At 40.9% G+C, this 19,041-nt stretch overlaps 1 protein-coding gene across 11 annotated transcripts in view; it reads right to left on the bottom strand.

The window, feature by feature from the left end:
• Positions 1–19,041, bottom strand: part of SGCD (sarcoglycan delta) — a 543,191-nt gene that overhangs the window by 297,593 nt on the left and 226,557 nt on the right. Inside the window, exon 1 of one of the 11 annotated variants that reach the window (XM_072023527.1) lies at positions 14,210–14,339. The exons of the other annotated variants lie outside the window; for them this stretch is intronic. The gene's annotated coding sequence lies outside the window, so the exon portion shown is untranslated. Of the gene's footprint in view, positions 1–14,209; positions 14,340–19,041 lie in introns of those variants that run through there. 11 annotated transcript variants of the gene reach the window in all.

The raw sequence follows: 19,041 nt of genomic DNA, 5'->3' as shown, positions 1-19,041 counted from the left end.
TCTTCTGCCAGCTGAGACCAGGCAAGCAGCTTTCTTAAATAAACAAGGTCTGGACAAGTCTACAGCTAATAATTTGAAGCTTTATAAGCAAAATCTGCATTCCATTGGCAGAGTCAAAAGCTTGCCTAGAGATTACACACGATGCTCTAATTGCACTGGTTCTTCAGAGCTGACCCATAAAGCACGAGCAATGACTGACAGATGCAATAAAAGTTTCTGACTAGCTTTTTGAGGAACAAGCCACTGATTTGTATTTGGAATCTATTTGAAACTGTTCTAAGAGTCATGTAGAATAAACAGCCTTTTGCTCAGCTGCCAACACGCCAGCCTGAACGCTCGATGAGGTGACTTCAGAAAGAAACAAGAAGTCTCTGTGTTTCCACCTACTACATCTTGCACTAATGATCCCCCTCTCCTGATACAGAGGATCTCAGTGCCAGAGAACAATGACGAATTTACAAGGGCAAAGACCCACAGCTGCTGCTTTGCTTTGAAATCCTTCCTCACTTTTATAGAGCGACTTCAAAGGAAAGCAGAGCCCAGTGACATGCGTAGCACCCCACAAACCAGGCTGTGGTCACGCTGCATAAGCCTGGAGACTTGCATCACTCACAAGCTCTCATTTTTGAAGCGATGTTTCCAGTAGAAGATACATCACTGATTTAAGACCAGAACCTCAAGAAATATCACTTATCACTGTGGATCTGCTGGAATAAGAGAGTTCAAGGTGCCTCCAGATACTAGTCAAGAAAACATGAAGATGGTTCTTTCGACAATCAACAAACATGCTGTTTTTCTTCTTGGAGAGGAGACTAAAAGACTTGATTGACACTTTTGTCCAATCTGTCCAGAAGTTTCTGCAAGAAATGTGTTTCAGCCATGGTCAGAGCTGAGCACCAGCCTTTAAAGCTCAGAGACTATCCTTCTCCACAGCACTGCTGAGGAGCTCCCGCTGAAATTTAACCATCAATTGTAAAGTCTTGCCTCTGCGTCCAGGACCACAAAAACTTAGTTACCAAATAAAATGCTATCTATGAACTAACACAAATAGCCTATCAGCTGAGTCAAGAAAACAGACACAGGGCAATTCCTGTCTTTATTCGCACATCCTAGCCTGACTGCAGTGATTTCAAACACTTTACCTTGCCTGCTTTTCTCTGCAATGCATACCGTATTATTACCCCCCGAGAGGCCACTTTACACTTTGCTCTCCTGCCTCCCTGATCCTGCTTTGTTGTATAAAGCTATATGGAAAATAATACCTAAGTGGCTGCACATCCTGCTGTGAAGTTGCTTAAAGCATCACTCAGTTTTTCTGAAAATTTTCATGCCATTAAAAAGAAGAAAAAAAAAGTCAGTCATTACATCTCAAACTTGACAGCTTTTTTCAGCATGAAAACCATAAATTAAATAAAATATATTTATTTATTCAAATGCATGGGTTTACTTACCACCCAAACACTTCTGACAGCTGCAAAGATGACAGTAACCTGTGATACCTGCTCTGCATCACCCTTGTGGTTGTCTTGTTATTGCAGGAACCCCAAAGGTACCTCCTGAAAAATCAAATCACTCTGTCCTAATTAGAAGCTTCTGAAGGCAAACTTCAATTGGGATATGTACTTCCCACATGTTAAATACTAATTCAGAAAGCAGGAAGCCATTCTCTCCTTCACATGAGAGACTGCAGACTTAAAAACACCAGGTTTAAAACCCAAACTGAAAACTCTGCTGTTTAATAATGAAACACAGCAGTTGTGAGATGTTAGAGTTCCTCTAGTAATAAATAAAACTCTGACTGCAGCAAGTCAGGTTGTGAGGAGCTTGCTCACAGCCACGGAGTCTTACAGAACAGGATTTTGCCCTCTTGTTGCAAAGGTGGAGGAGATATATATTTAAAAAAATAAAAATAAAAGGAAAAAAGACAAGAAAACAAAACAAAAAAAAAAACACACTACCTTTTTCGAGCACAGATGCTATTACAGGAGGGAAGGAATCTGATGTCTTTAACTTCATTAAAGGCATCAAATTCCCTTTCCAGGGCTGACACTGTTTATTAGTCCAGGGATCTAAACCAGACGGCTAGCAATCAGGTCATACACCATAAGTACCAAGCTCATCTGAGTTGCTACACTAATATTAATTGGGCTTATTTAGGTTTTCTGCAGAAAACTCTCGGCTCTTAAAAATACCTCACAGCCAAGGTTATCCCAAATAATGCAAGTGCTGCCATTGGACAAGCAATACTGTATGGAGGGAAAATAAGCCCTATAGATTTTATTGCTCTCATAGGGGTCTAATAATTTAGTATAGATGTAAGATAGTCTAAAGTCCAAGTCTTGCTATGTAAGGCAGGAACTAACAGCAGCCAATATGTTAGTACAAGGACCATTACGGACTTTACTTCCAAATGCAGTTAGGTCTTATCATTTGCCATGAAAATTTAGTTTTAGCATATACTTTTCTATGAAAATAGAATGTGCTTGTCTGCAGTAGGCTGCCAGATAGATATATTCTCATCTGTGTCTGAAAGTTATGGATGCAACCTCTGTATGGCAGGTATCCATTGATTTGAGATCAACAGTCAGATTATTTCTGCCTGTGCTACCAAAAACAAAAACAAAACAACACAAACAAACAAAAAAAAACCACTTTGGGGCTTTTTGGCAGTGTGTATTATTTAGGTGGCAAAAGCACTGTGCCCCGATGTTAACAACTAGTTAAATCACAGAAGAGTACAGGTTCCTAGAAAACACTTGACTCTCAATTTTCACCCACTTATAAGCTTGTCACTAAGTCTCATACTGAAGGTACTGTCATAAGGACAATTTATTATTATTATTATTTTAACCTTCAAGTGTATAATAAGCCAAAGCTAACATGCACTGCTCTTAATTAAAGATAATCTATAACAAAACATAAGACCACTTTAAAGCAATTTGTGTTGCTTCTAGTTGTATGCAGCTATAAGAATTTACTGCATCTGTGCTACTTTCTGATGTGATGAAAATCGGTGTGGTTCTGTTGAACTCTTGTTGATTTACAGCAACAGGTTTTGTGGCTTGCTGATCTAGTCCTTTAATTTCAAGATTTCAAAATGAGATGAATAAATACACTGCCTGCATTCAACAGTATGTACACATGTAGGAAAGGCAATTCCTTCTCTCCTGCAGCTACTGTCCACAAGACGAGTTCTCCATACAGTGAGATGGCAAAAAATACTCCAACCCTGAACATCTAAAAAGGGGAACATTCAGTAAAAATAGACCATCATATGAGCTTTGTATGCTGCACTGATACCACGTTTGCTATAATATTGTGCTCCAGTTTCTCATCTACATTCCTTCAAGTAGAGATGTCAAACACTAGTGAGTCCAAAGACTAAAGCTAGACATCCTATGTTCCCAGAGCTGTTCGGATTCGCAATTTGAAGACTACAAGATGATTTAATCATCACCTATATCTATGCACAAATGGACGCTGTGGTAGTAGGGATTTTTTCCACCATGCTGACAGAATAAGGTCTAGTGTTTGGGAAGCAAAGTGACATGAATTCAACCTTCAAATATAATGCAAGCTTCTTAACTGGGCAAGTTATTAAAGACTCACATGGGTTATTACAGAACGTGATAATCTTTCCCTCTTTTGGTATCTTTTAAACCAGATCAGACAATGTGTTAAGCCTATGTCTCTCGTGTGTGTGTCTTGCTACCCCTGTAGTAAGTCCAAAGCCTGTGCATGCAGTGGGTAGGTCAGCTGGCTGTGCTGGTACCTTGCAGACAATCAGCCTCAAAGCCTGGCCACAGCTCACCAAATTCACTGAACTGCATTAACCACCTATGCACCTAGAGTGAAAGAAGGATAATTCAACTTAATTTATTGAGTGCTAGGTCACTTGTATGCTCTGAGATTTGCTGCAGAGTAAGTGCACGTATGTTAATAGCTAGCAGGGCTTGCACTACCATAACAATCATCAGGACATGTTCCACCCAATTAATTTTCTGTCTTTCCTAAGTGACAGGGTTTGGGTGGCACCTTGGTCTCTGCTCTTTCTTGCCTCGGACAGGCCATGCAAACTCCCATTAACAAGTCTGTTGCGGAATGCATGGTCTGTACTTCTGCTGTGAACCTGGCTGTGCTTTATTCAACTCACTAGAGTATTTCATCCAAAGAAGGGAGCAAGCAAGAAGAATATACCATAACAGGAACTGAGGATCTGTGGCCCTAACTTGTAAGGAAGAGACAAGTAAGCTCAGCATTGAGCCATCACGCAACCTATCTCCTGCATTTAAGGAGATAATACAAAATGCTTCTTAAGGAAGTGTCTAAAACAAAACACAAAAATCCATGCTGGAAAACAGTGGAACTATCCTTTGGAGAAAGTTTTTTCTAACCCCTATTAGCTACTGTCTGGTTTGTGTCTTGAGGAATGAAGGTTTGTAGAATAAACCTGTTTCCACACACTACACAGCAGGCTGGAAGAACTTTAGATTCATTTAGTTTTATGCCAACTGTTCTGGAAACTTCTAGCAGCATCTTTGAAGCTCCAGGGAAAGTTATTCTGACACGTTTGTACATATGGCATACAACACAAAAATCCTTCAGGAATGACTTCTGCATGCAAAAGTACATCAAAGTCCTAGGAACTGCTCCTTTGCCTTAAAAAGATAAGGGCATCATTGTAACTGAGAGTTATTTCCAACACAGCTAGGCTGCCTTGAACATAGCAGCTTTCAACCTCCTTTAAATTACCTTGTTACACTAATTGGCATTAACACCGCAAGCTGCCAAAATAATGGCGCATTGAGACGAGCCAAAGGTACAGCCTGGATGTGGCTCTTTCAACGTTCACCAAGCAATTGTGCGTGCTTCAGACTGACACGGCTGCTGTGCGAGCTGTATTGATCCCACATTGGCTGTGTCAGGAGCGAGGTGTCAGGATGACATCCTAATCTGGACTAAATTACAGGATGCCAGCACCTTGCAATGGAGGCTATGGAGCTGTACTGCCATTAGGACTTCATGCATTTCTCCATTGTAAACTCAGTTTTTATTGACTTATTACGATCGAAGTTTTTTCTTTTTTTTTTGTTACTTTTTGTTTTTCTTTTTTTTTTTTTTTCTGTAAGAGAATAGTCTAGAATACAAGCCTTCCTGCTGAACATCAGACCCCACTCTTGTATAACACTGGAGACCAGCTTTTGTCATTTAAGCAGCATTACGCCTTGTGGTCCCCTTTCCCTACCTACTGGACAAGCCAAGCGCTAGAGGGTTCCCTTTAGGCACCTAAGCTGCATGACACAAAAATTATAAGTACTTCTTTAAGGGCTTTAAAGACTAACATCCTGCTAGGAAGTTCAAAAGGAGGAAACCAGGTAAATTCCTCTCTATAAATGTAATTAAGCTGTGATGTTCTACTTTTCACCAGAATTATTACAAAAACAAGACACAAATTGTCATTTCAAGGCTGTTCCTTTACGCTGATGCAAAAGCCTCAGAGTATTCTAGCTGAATTACTGTTGTTTACTCTTTAATTTTAACTGAGAGATATGGCCCCAAAATACAATCAATGCTCACTTTTGAAACTCTAAAACTTTAATTACCATTCCCAGACACGCTCTATGACATATTTTATGTAGAATCAATGCTGACCCCATAAAAGGAAAGCAGTCACATTTTGTAACACAAGTTAAGAAGAAAACAATTGCTGATCATCTAACCACCTCTGCGTGCATATCTATCACTCTTCTGTTATTGTGGATTAGACAAATGATTATGTCTTAAGAAAGCAGAAATGTGCTACAATCCCACTTCTGATGGTTTGTATAAGAATCTATTTAAGTGCTAACTCGTGGTGCTGGGTTTTTTGTTTTGCATGATTTGGTCTTTTTAAAAAAAAAAAAAAAAAAAAAAAAAAAAAAAAAAAAAAGCTTCTCAGTGCATTGTTTCCCAAAAAGCAGGAAAAAAAAATCCTGAAACAGCTAAATTTGATCAATACAGTTTGACACTGCTTCCTTCTAAATCAATCTTAATATGCCGAGATCCAAATACACGTTGACGCATCAAGATACAATTGCATGAGAGTTGTCACATACAGAAAGAAAACTGCTCATATATGTACTCCAGTTTTAATATGTCCTAGCAGATCATGCCATAAACAGCTTGTCATTCCTAGACTTTGGTTTTGGGTGTTCCTTTTTTGGTCATGAGCATGGTCAGCTTCTAATCTTTTCAAAGACATTGCCAAGCGTCAGCCACGTAAGAAAATGACTGGCTTTAAGCAGACAATGACTGTGTTTCCCTCACTAACACACATAAGTAAGAGGCATTAAAAAGTCTTGTGTCAGATAATGACATTTAGAGAAAAGATGTGCCAGGACACCCATGTTCTCTAATACTAGTCCATGAGGGATAGCTTAACAAAATGTTAAAGAAAAGCCTGCTGTAAACCTGTGTTAGAAATCGTTAACATCGTTGCACATGTGGGCAGTTAGGTACGTTGGTCTAGCAGGTACACAGAGCTCAAACAACCTCCTGCTACAGCCAATAGCATTTCCATTCACCACTCAGAAAGGATGTTAGCTAATATGGGTATATCTGGGGCTAGAGACTAGAACATAGCAATAATAAGCTCCACCACTCTCTGAAGGACCTAAAAACTCAGCGGGTTAACTTTCTGTAATAATATGAATGCACATCTCTGATGGCATGCTAAGGAGTACCAATCCTTTATTTACATGCAAGCCAGAGATTTGCACAAATGTGCATAGATAAACTTAGAAACAGACAGACATATGCATCCTATGGAACACTAAATTGAGCATAAACATTGCACAAAAATCTTGTTACTTGAAAAAAAAATCAGGTCACAGAAGTCAGTTTATTCTTGGAAACAAAAACTACTGCTTAGAATAAGCTGATAGGCAATTCAGAGCTATAAAAGCGAGGCAAGTGAGAGCTCTTCATATGCTCAAATCTTTTGACTTAGCTTGGTCAAACAAAAGACTTTCCTGCAGTTAGTAAATCTTCAGGAATCCAAGTTACTTTCATCTTCACAACCAAAAGTGTAAATATACTTAATTAAGCTCCACTTCTTAACAAAGGCTACCACAAAGAGCTGCCAGTTTCCTATTTCCCGACTTCCCTGGCATCTTCTCACCACCTCCTCTTCTCACACACAAACATACTCTTCCTACATTATGTGCCAACAGACCTCAAGTTAAGCACAGCTAAATACAGCTTAGAGACTCTGAAAAGAAGAGCAAATAAACCCCAAATCTACAGCCCAACAGGGAATGGGAGCTCTACAAATCTGAGTGATGGAAGGGAACAGGGACAGGCCAAAAGAAGAACTGGAGCTATGAAGCCACCTGAAGTTACTTATAGACACTGATATCCCTCTACAACTCTGAGTACTCAGCTAAATGGTTTAGACACTTAGGAAGTTCTGGCTGCATTCTGATATGCGTTGCATATCAGCAATGCAGGCAAAAATCATTTTATTTTCCCTGCTGAAGTAATTCAGCATAGCACCTTGAGCTTTTACTGAACTCATTTCTTTGCTCATCTCAAAGACTTTCATTAAATGCAAGTCAGAATTAAAGCTGCAAAGTTAGTAGGAAAGTACCATGCTGCTGGTCCTCACAAGTAAATTATGTTTCTTGCACCAGGCTGGTCAATGCAACACGGATGTGATGCAACACAGTGGTAAGAAGCCAAGGCCATGAATCTGAGAAGGATTCACATGCATATTGAGATGATCACAGATGGCACTAGACATTAAGGCTAAAGTAAAGCTGAATGTAGAATTTGCTGATATGAATGCTGAGAAGATTTAAAACCTACGTCTAAGAAAGAGCTTTCAAATTTTTGTTTCATCTATTACACGTTATTCTAGGGAAAAAGGTATGATCTCCTTTCTCATCACTATGGATAATAACTCTTACGTTAAAGGACAACAGTCTCCTGTAATGACTGGATTGTCATTTACTCAAGCAACACTTTTAAACGTGATCATAGAATCAGAATCATTTAGGTTGGAAAAGACCTCTAAGATTATCTAGTCCAACCCTTCTTCCATTTTAAAGGGCTCTACAACAATCAGGAACTCTGGCATCATGGTATCAGCTGAATCTTTTTCTCCCTAACTGCCTGGACCTGACAGGTGTAAAGGTCCATGCAGCATCACTAGAGCATGGTCTATACTAAATTCTTTGATTTCTTTGAAGCTCAAGTGGCATCCAGCTGTGTTTGAAGTCCCATCACTCTCTAGCACTAGAATGTCAAGTACAGTCCAACCAAAGGAGAAGAAAAAGTAATTTCCCTTCACAGAACAAAAAAAAAAAAAAAAAAAAAAAAAAAAAAAGTGCAAGTCTCCTCCTTTGAAAAAAGTTTAAAAGTGAAGAAAGAGACAGCAGCAATATCTGAGGTTTCCTAATCAGTCACCAGAACAGAGCTCTCCTGTAACCACAGGAGCCTGTCTTGGCTGTGCAATAATATTTTACTCTTTACCTTCTCTTGCTACAGCAATGAGTATTGCGTGTTAATCCCCAGAATCCTCGTTATTTAATAAATGCATTAAAGTCTATTGATTTTTAGTGACTATGAAAGGTCAAGTCAAAACAAAGCAAAAACACTTTGTGATGCACAGGGCTACAAAGGGGGGGGAAACACCCTAATGAGGCTAAGAAGTTACTGTGCAGGTTGAGGAGAAACCCCAGGCAGTCAAGTTCATCTCTCAGCTGCATGGAGGTAAGTGGTGAGTAATTCCACTTGGACCAAAACTTCAAGCAGTACTCTCTGTGGCCCTATCCTAAACTCATACTTGCATAGCCATGAGAAAGTTTTAACTTCAAAATTCCAGAAATTATTAAAGTTTGTTTAAGGGCCTGAAGGGGCTTCTGTAATCTTTCAGTACAACCTCCTGTTCGACACAGACTAAAAGCAAGCAGCAGGTAACTCCACCAGCCATCTCCCAGGGGAGGGGAGGAACGAGAACTGATGCTCTTCCACGCACTTGGGAATACCAAGCCAAAAAGCCACGCAACAGGTAAGAGCAAACATATGCTTCACTTTAAATATTTGTAACTTAAAATCTTTCATGCAAGGTAATTCACAATAGTTACATTTTCTTCCTCAGAATTTCACATCCCACCTCATTCAAGCTTATCCACAATGAAACACAATGCTGTGATTAGAAGCATGCTTAATTACTGCTCAGCAATAAAAGTTTATGAACCAACATTTTATCCAAGCCTGTGCATTGTCTTATTTATTTTTATATATTCATAAATATGCAAAGCCATTAAGATGATTATTAATTGCAGCAGAATACAATTAGGAGGCTTTCAGCAAATGCAGTCTTTGAAACGGTAGTATCTATTCACTGTTTTTCCAGTGTCTGTCTTCAATTATTTAGCTTTCCGAAGATCTCTGTTATCATGATATAATGAATGCTCCACATAAATAGTATTGCTGCCTAGAAGAAAGGACACTGATCTATTACTAAAGTAAGCTCAGGCATGCAGTGAGTTGTGTCATTTTATAAAATCTTCACAAAACTGATTACTTGTACAGCCTCACTCTGTTGTTCACAGTACTGTAGAGTTGCATAATTGACATTTTTCTGAACACAGTTACCATCTCTCTCTCCCTAAAATGATTTCTCTTCGGTCATTTCATAATTAATTTCCAAACTAACGTTTTCTAAAACATTCCTCTCCGACATCCCCATAAATGCATACTACAGGAAAATAGTTGGTGTTGAGCCTTCATTAGGGGAGAAACCATTTTGCAAATTATGGATGCTGCACACAAAACACCAAAAATTGAGTTAGAAAGATGCCTTTTCAGGAGGTAGCACTCAAGAACTCTTCTCAAAGGTCAGCAGTCTGACCTCACTGATGTTTGTTGCGCTGCTCTCACTAGCAGCCACTTACAGGACGGTTTCAGCATCTCGCTTTGGAAAGTGGTGGAAGTCTTCATAACAATCAAGACATTGTTGCAGTCTGCAAGAACTGACATTAACTTGGTGGTTTTTAGCCTCTAAAATGATCTTTTGCTTTTGATTCCATGACCTTAAATCATTTTTGCCTAACCTAACCCTGCTCCCACACAGTGCTCCTCCATATCACATGCTACTGCAGGTGTCAGGGCCCAATTTTCCATTACATGCCAATAACAGGAATTGCAATATTCATTCAGAAACATTTTGTTCAATTCTGCTTTTTTCCTCTTTATTCAACTCACTAATGGAGAGGCAGGTCAAGCTCATGAAGAAAGTTTAAAAAATAATAATAAAAAGGTTTTACAGAAATGCCGAGGCTGCTGAAGTTAACACCTAACAAGTCAGAAAACCTGACCCATGAGCACAACCTCCCAGAGCGTTGTGCTTCATCAAAAAGCTCCCCCCAGAGGCTGTTAAACCAAGTGGTGGGTACAGCTCTTGGCACTGGCCAGAGAGTGATGGAGAATGGCCACGTCAGGACAGAGAGGTTGTGGGTGTATTGTAGGAGGTGGCAGCAAGGCAAAGTGGGGAAAAACAGACCAAAACTACCCACGATGTAGAGCACATGCATCCATCGCAAGAACCTCCCTTAAAATGATGGTTTTCAGGGAATAATATCTCAAGGGCACAACAAGGCAGAGCAGTATGCAGGTCCTTCCTCAAGGGAAGCAGGAAATGATCCCCTATTTACACCAGGCTGCCCTCCCCAGCCCCAGCCCACTTAAAAAAAAAAAAAAAAAGCACTTCCTAAACATAGCAGAAGTGCCAGGAAGGAAACCTAGAAAAGCCCCCAAAACCCTGGTGTGTTTTTTTTCATGTTTTCATGATTTCTCAGTACACATAAGGTGATTGCTCCCAGGGGAGAATGTAAGAAATACAGTTTGCAGCCATGCATCAAAAATAGCAGCAATGCTCACACAATCAGCTTGTGCCTTTCAACCAAAATGACTGTGCGGGAGACATGAAATGTTGCAAGCACTCCTAGATATCTCCTCAAGGGTCTCCCGGGACTTGGCATGGTTTTACTAGTTTCTACTTTGATAACAGTAAAGCAAACCGAAGGCACGTCCAGGCAGTGCTAAGCACTGGACTTCAGAGCTGTACGTTAGGGACAGTACTGCTCCCTGCATGCGAGACAGAAGTCAGATTTCTTCCAGAAATTCTCAGAATTCCTTTTCAGCTTCAGCTGCATATAAAACCCAAGCAGCTAACCTGCCGATGGTTTTCCTTCTGTACAAAATGAAAGCAAAATGTTCCTAAAATAACCGATAGCCCATCATGTTATACCACAACACTGTCCAACCTTGGCCCTATAATCCAGTCCAGGGAGATTGACCCCAACACCAGCGCTCAGAGCCCACTGTCGGTACCACAGCCACCCACAGAGGTGCAGTCTCAGGATGAATAATTTAAGGAGGCAGCTTTGGGAGCCCTCTACATGCACAGCAGGAGAGGGGGGCATGCAGAAACTCTCTGAAGCTGCCCTGGTGTGAGCATTCACACTGGCTTGAGAAGTAGTTAATGCTTTTTCCTTGGTGCTCAGTCAAGATATTGGCCAGATGCTGCTATCACGCGATCTGCTATCTCATCTGAGGGCATGCTTTAAATTTAGTGTTGTATAAAGATATCGAAAAAACATCACTTCCTACAGTTACCAGGCTACTTTTACTTATTAATGCTTCTTATATTATCAAAGAGAATAACAAAGAGAAAGAAATTAATAGTCCTCTCTACTTTTCCTAAAGGTTTACTTGCTCATCTACCTCTCGTTTAGGGCATATACCTGTTTCTCCCAGAGAAACTGGGAGAAAAGTACTCATTGTCAGCACGTCCCCGTGTTTCAAAGCTAAAGCACGGAACAAGATACGGGTTGGGATGGGCAGGACAAGCAGCTCCTTGCACAACCTCTCTGCAGCATGGAGCTGCTGCACCACCGAGGCTGGGGAAGAACCAGCAGAGCAGCAGCTTGCAGGTGCATTTCTTCCCCCAGGGCCTGGAAGGGAACCTCCATTTCCATCCCTCTGCAGAGGCCAGTGCCCATCACTGTGTGCAGCTGTGTGTCCATCACCTCTCTGCCCCTCGGGAGGACACAGCTCACCCCTACAGACCTATAAAAGTGACTCAGTCAAGAACAAACTTCTGGTGTTGCCCAACAGTGCATGGGAGGTAAAACAACTATCAGAGCTACCTCTTTGCTAAAAGAGCGTAGGCAGTGACAAACAAAGTCCCAGAACTGGCCAGTAAACCACTGCAGTGCCTCGTTTGGTATCCCTGCCAACTGGGCACTCCTCAGAATAGCTTTGAAACTTCACCTCCTGTCTTGTGTTTCTTTGGCCTTGCCCTCCGCAGCAAGCCCATACAACAACTGGGAGAAACTAAATTAAAATAAACAAACAAATCTCAAATCTATTCTAGGAAGGAAGAAAAAAAAAATGAGAAGACAAATCATGCATGCCAGCCACAATGTGTGATCTATTTCTAGAAGGTAGTTAGTGCTGTGGAATACGAGGAAGCGCAAGATGATGGAAAGGCAGCGTTGCTCCACTCTTATCTGTGGAAGGCTGGGAGAGCTGCTGGAGCCAACACCAGTGCTGGCAGGCTGACCAAATTACTTTGATCTCCTTAACCACTGATTTACAGCAGGCACACAGCAAAGGTGTGGCATCCGTCACGTTATCGCGCTGTCGTGTGAGGACAGCCCATGCCCAGTACTGGCAACATGCTATGGCCAGCAGAGGCATCAGATGCTCAGTAGTGCAAAACTGTCCACCAGTGCCCCTCTTAAATCCACCTGCACTCAGATCCCACTTGTTTCCAGCCATTACCATAGCAGGCTGGATTTAATCCAGCCAAAATGCTGGAGGTGAATAAAGGAGCAATTACCTAATAGAGATAAGCGTGCTAGCAGACGGCATTCTGACTGCAAGAGCTGCCTGCTGCTGTTTAATACTGAGATACCCAACTTACATCCCAATTTTATTTCTAGTGGTTAACTAGAAAATAGACAAGCACATTTTAATAGCAGTTGATGTTTTAATAAAAAAAAAAATAAACTTAACATCAGACTTCAAAATACTTTGAGAAATAAGGATCTATGCAATAAGAGGCTAATATTACTAAAACCTTTCACATTGGCATATGAAAATTTAACACTCTAAGGAAGAATTAAGCTCAAACTTCATGTTTTAATTAAATCCTACTTATATAATTTTTGCTGAATCAATCTGGAAAATCAGGAAGATTAAAGCTGAGATTCATTAGTATGGTGGCAAGTGAATATAAACATAATTTCTGCAATTTCTGCTGATTCAATTTTAAAAACCTACAAGATTAAAACTAAGACCCACTTATAGGATGGCAAGTGAATACAAACTTATTAATTTCAGATCACAGACTTTAATATAAAAATAATCAATGAGAAATCACATTAAAGCTGCTTTTCATATTCATCAGATTATTCAGTAAAGCAGACAACAAAATTAAATCCCTGCTGAAATAAAACAAATATAATATTTTCCAGATCACAAAAGCTGCATTCCAATACACCAGTCAAAACCCAGAATCAAACTTACATTGTAAATCAACAAAATATTATTAAATTAGACCCAACTGTGGAACAACAGACTCAGTACTGCACACTTGCTCCTCTATGTCTCGGCAGGTCTAGATGCTTCTGGGAAATTAGCCAGCCTGATTACCGTTATAAGAAATCTTTCCTTTGGCTCTCCAAACCGCTGATGTCAGTTCCTTCCCATTTTAAAAGAACTCACGTTATGTTACAAATAAGAGCACGAGCTGAAGGATTGCAGCACAGCAGAAATACAATAAAGGAGAAATGAAGCTCCTGATGCTCTGCTAGGACTCTCCACAAATATTTTCATGAGGAAAATAGATATCTCAGAAGATAACAGACTGAAAAATAAGTCGGGTACCTTTCTTCAGGGTCATCAGCACAGAGTAGAGAGGGACCGTTGAGGCATCAAGTTCTGCTTCTACCCCTGCTCCTCAGCCATAGACAGTGGTGCAATAAAACCTAATCCATACCCAAAAAAAATCCCACACAACTTCTGCTTCCCCTTCACCTTGATGCAAAGCAAAAGCGCAAGGGGTACAGATGTAGGGAGCCTCAACAGCCAGGTACAGCTGACCTCTGAAAGATTTGACACCCAACAGCTAAGACAAATCAAGGAACATCATTCTGACCTCTCTTGACAAAGATAAGCAGCTTCTTCAGGTCCCAGACCTGCAACTAGATCCCCAGTGGTGGAGCCCGAAGACCAGAGCAGAGCCTGAGTGACTTTCCTGGTGCGCAGGGACAGGTCTGTTTGCTGCCGCCTGCACAAGCTGTTTGCAACAAGAGCATATTCTGCAGTTTATAAAGTCGCTGATACCTCCCTGCCCTCCAGCCCAAGATGGGGGATTTTATTTTTCTGCGATTCTAATAGCGTTGAATTAGACACAGGTTCTGGCTGGCAGCCTCAACTGACCTTTTTAAAGGCCTGAAATAGATTTAAACTCAAAGTCCCTGGCAAAGGAAGCCTGGCATGCTTCTTTCATGCAGCCAAACAGGGTTCAGTCCCAGTGACACTCCCCCACAGACCAGATAGGATGAAAAGGGCAAGTCTCTTAAAATATGGCTCTGACTTTGAAATTCAGATGACAAGGCTTCTGGACATATGGTATTTGACAGCTCTGTAACACAGAGGCTCTGGTCACCACTTGAAAAATTAATCAAAGTTTCCATAAAGACATGCTCTTCCAATTCTGTCTTCGTAACTTTGCTGAAGGGGTCCGCGGGTGCCAGCAACCAGACGCTTTGGAGCACGCGGACAGATTTAAGCAGACATGGAAACTCCTGCAGCCTGGAGCTTCCAAAATGAGTTTCTCCCTCCAGTCTTTTTTTTTTAAGTACATTTTTCAATACAGAGCATCCAATTCTGCCAAAGAGCAAGCAGAACTCAGAATGTACAGATAAATGCTTACACGGGATAATTAGATACAAAAAAAGTTAACTCCTTATATAAAAAACACAATGGGGTGAGTCAATGTTTTAGAAAGTCAGGAGGTAGGACAGTTGATAATTTCATGATTTAACTATTATTACCCAAGATAAACTTAAATACCCTGCAAATACGTTGTCCCTTGTACCAGAGACAAGTTGTGCTGTGAACAGGCTTCAGATCACAACACTGTGCCTGTCAGCCCCAAATTGCACCTCTCCTCCACTACTGCAAATCTGCATTCTTCCACTCAATGTAAATTAGTCAGGTGAGCATGAACCACTGAGGTCAATCGCTCCATTGGGCAGCCCTGCGCAAAACACCTCAAAGGATTTCTTAGATTCCAATTGTCAGCATGGAGGGAGAGGAAGGAGCTGAAAGCTTGGGACAGTTGTGGAAAATGGGCTGCCCAGAGCACGCTGCTCCCCTCCAGGCACAGGCTGCAGGTGCCAGGCAGTCACCGCGGCAGGGGCTGCTCCGAGCACCTTCCTCTCCGCAGCTTTGATTGCAGCAATTATGTTCAGACACAGGGAGAATTAACACAGCTATTTCACAGACCAAGGCATCCCGGAGCTGAACCAGAAAACTACTCTGCAATAAAGTAGGATGTTTGTTTACCTCATCCTGGCCTGACGCCTCGCTTTTATGGTGTAATCTTCCACTTTGCTAACCCAAAGCAAGAGCTGGGGAAGCCCTAAAGCTAACCTGCAAGGAAACCACTTAAAAACCATCGCACGCCAATAACCGAACAAATTTAATTCAATTTCAGAAGCAGATGAAAAGGGGCAAATATAATGGGAACCTACAGCTTCACTCCAGCTTGTGAAACATCCAACTGTGTCAGGAAAAGAGGACAGTGTGGTGGCATAGGGTACTTACAATAGAGGAGTAAAACCCTATCACCTCCAGGATCACACTCTTTTGGCTATCTTTCATGTGCTTTGTTTTTTAATCGCCCTTTTATCATCATATTTCATCATTTTAGAGAACAAACCTTAGTTCATTTATACCTTACAGCAATCCCATGTGCAGATGGATGCTGTGCATGCACACAGAATGCACGAAAACCTGCCTGCTCCCACCCAGAGTCACCTCCTAACTTCAGCAATTAGGGAATACCAAAACTCATTGCTCCTTCCTCTAAATTCAAATTCAAAATCCTCATTTATAAGTCATCTGAGCACATGCTTAACTTTTAATAGTACAAATCTCCCTATTTGATGGAATTCATTGTGTTTAAATTCAGAACTTTAAGTTTCAGAGGGTTTGGTTTTGTTTTTTGAAGTGTTTCTTAACTGCAGGTGCTTCCAGGGGCTTTGTATGTACAGTCCTCTGCAGACATTGCCCCTTCAGACAGCTCATGAGAGCTAAGGAAAAGTTGGGTTGTTTTTTGTGGTTTTCTGGTTTTGGTTCTTTGTTTGTTGTAAAGTCGTACAGTACTTTCCATATGCAAGTCTCCCAATTCACAGGAATTTTGTTCATTTCATAAAAACAGAAATTGGCGCTAAGTAAGCAAATACACATACATCTGGTATTTCGTGTGCTTCTGATAATTAAGGTTATTACAGGAGTCAGTCAAGGCTCAGGGCAACGCTGTATCAAGTCTATGAAGTCCTGTACAAACAGGCAAAATTGTCTTTATCCCAGGCAATTCACCATCTCACCATCTGCTCTTGTCCACATTTATCTTAGTTTAAAAAAAACAACTGTTCCTGTTGCTGTATCTGTTGTGGCCCTGAGTATGACATTGGTGCTTAGCAGCTCCTCCGAGTTATTCTGTCTCATTGAAAATTCCAAAAGCACGGAACAGATCTGAGTTTTGAGTGAGTTTTACTTTAAGAAAGTTTGGGAGCGAGCAGGATCCATTTAAAAAACAGCGAGAAAAGGCCTAGAGGGGACAGATTGAAAAATAAAAAAGAAAAAAAGAGAGGCTATAAGAAAGGGGAATCACGTGACAAATGCAATTGAAGCCAGTCTCTCAGAATAACTAAAACCCATCCAGCAAAAAGGACTGTGTAAGGGTAAAAATGAAGTGTGATAGTCCTGTCACCTTTGGGGCTCTGAGGGATAAGTAATGAAAAGTGCTGGATTAGAGATCATAGAAAACAGGGCTGGAAGGGACCTCACGAGGTCATTGAGTCCATCTCCATGCCCCAAGGCAGGAGCAGCTCTACAGATATCGCTCGTGACAGATGTTTTTCTAACCTACTCTTAAAGGCCTACAACAATGGCCATGCCACAACCCCCATAAGCAATCAAATGTGGTATTTCATCCTAAAAAGTTTTTGTTCCTGAAGTAAATCTCACCTGCTGCAATTTAAACCCGTTATTTCTGGCCTTGTCCCCCATGGACAAGGAGAAGGGTGATTCCCTTCCCTGCACAGCAGCCTGTCACCAGGAGAAAAACAGCAATGTCCTCGGTGCCCCGACTTCAGCTTTGTTTTAGTTCTTGTCACTGCTGCTCCTATTACATTACTTAGTTTGTCATGCTGAGTTTTTGGAAGGGATGCTGAAGGTAGCACCATGGTAACAGGACAAAATCCTAACTAATCTGTCCTGTCCACAGATGGCTAAAATCTGGAAGAACATCTTCTGCTCTCCCTAAAGATGAAGTGAGAATCTCAAGTCTTTCTCCAATGACCAGTATTTGCATCTCTGTTAGGATGTTAGTGCTCTCATGCACAGTAATTCTTTTCTCTCTGAACCTTTCCCTTTCCAGCCACAGGCTCTGCCCCAGCAGACAATATTCAAATATGGAAAGTAAAAATATATATATATATATATATATATATATATATATATATTTTTTTTTTTAAAGGCAAAAGAGAAACAGCCTACAAAGATTTCAAGTGGCAAGTTTCCAGGCAATGACAGGAAAGCAAGCCAAGTGCTCCAGTAATTGAAAGATGCTAGCGTGATGCAGATACTGCTGGGCAAATTATTATGGATTGTATTATATAGGATCTCTTCTTTGACCTGTAATGTTATGGCATTAAAAATGGGTCAAGCAGGCTTTTGACAGCAAAGAAGCAGGAGCTGGCGAAAGATATGTTCTCCTAATACACACAGGAAATTATAAACCAGTTCTCTCTGGATATTTATACGAGACTGTTACAGCAACATCATGGGAATGAAAGATGGGGGGCGTCTTTTTATTTGTGGTCTTGGGTAAAGTTTTTTTGCATATTCAAATCCAAAGCTGTCATATCTTCAAGCTGTTCTCCCCAAACATGTGGACAAATATCTTTCCTGTGATGGGAACTCAGATTTTTGCTTTATCACATCACTCTGACAGCTACGGTATTTATGAAAACTGTTAAATATCATGCAATTCATAGCATCAATGCAAGCACTACCAAAACAGGCTCCCAGGACTGAGTCACAAATATTTTTCTTTTTTATTTTTTTTCTTAAGCAGTGACCTACTCTGCTTCCTAATGCCAATTAAACATCCAAGAAAAGGGAAGGAGGGGGACATCAAAGTTGTCACACTTCTCTTATACCTCCCAGCCAAAAGCTTGTCCCCTTTTCTGAGCCTTTTATAGTCTAGGCAGATCTCAGCAGCATTACCATCCAAGTGAGAGCTCTTGCCTAAGGAGCTGGCTGCCTGAACTCCTCAATTTATTAGAGCCTACCAACATCAGGGAGCAAACGGGTGCAGTCAGCAAAGATGAGTTGCAGAAGAAAGAAAATAAAAACATCCATTATACACACAAGCCTTAGCTGCAGAATTCAAAAATATGCAAAACAAAGCACCCTGATTAATCATTAATTTTACCACGTAGCCCTTAAAAGCGATATATTCACTTTACCAATCTGAAGGTCACATCCAAGATGATACAGTTATTTAGTCCCACTGCTTCAAAGCACACAATACTGAACATTCACCCTTCTGGACCAGTTCCTTCCTCTGATCTCTTTACTTACATTGACTTAGCACAATTAGGAATATACATTTAGCTGGATCGAAATTAATGGACCTGCATAAAAAGTACCTGGCATTTGCCTTGCTCAAAGAGCCAAATTCCTCCATTA

The sequence above is a fragment of the Anas platyrhynchos genome, chromosome 14 (genome assembly GCF_047663525.1).
Source record: "Anas platyrhynchos isolate ZD024472 breed Pekin duck chromosome 14, IASCAAS_PekinDuck_T2T, whole genome shotgun sequence".
Taxonomy (NCBI): Eukaryota; Metazoa; Chordata; class Aves; order Anseriformes; family Anatidae; genus Anas; species Anas platyrhynchos.
Note: the sequence above shows the minus strand (reverse complement) of the source record. Positions and strands in the feature narration are given on the sequence as shown.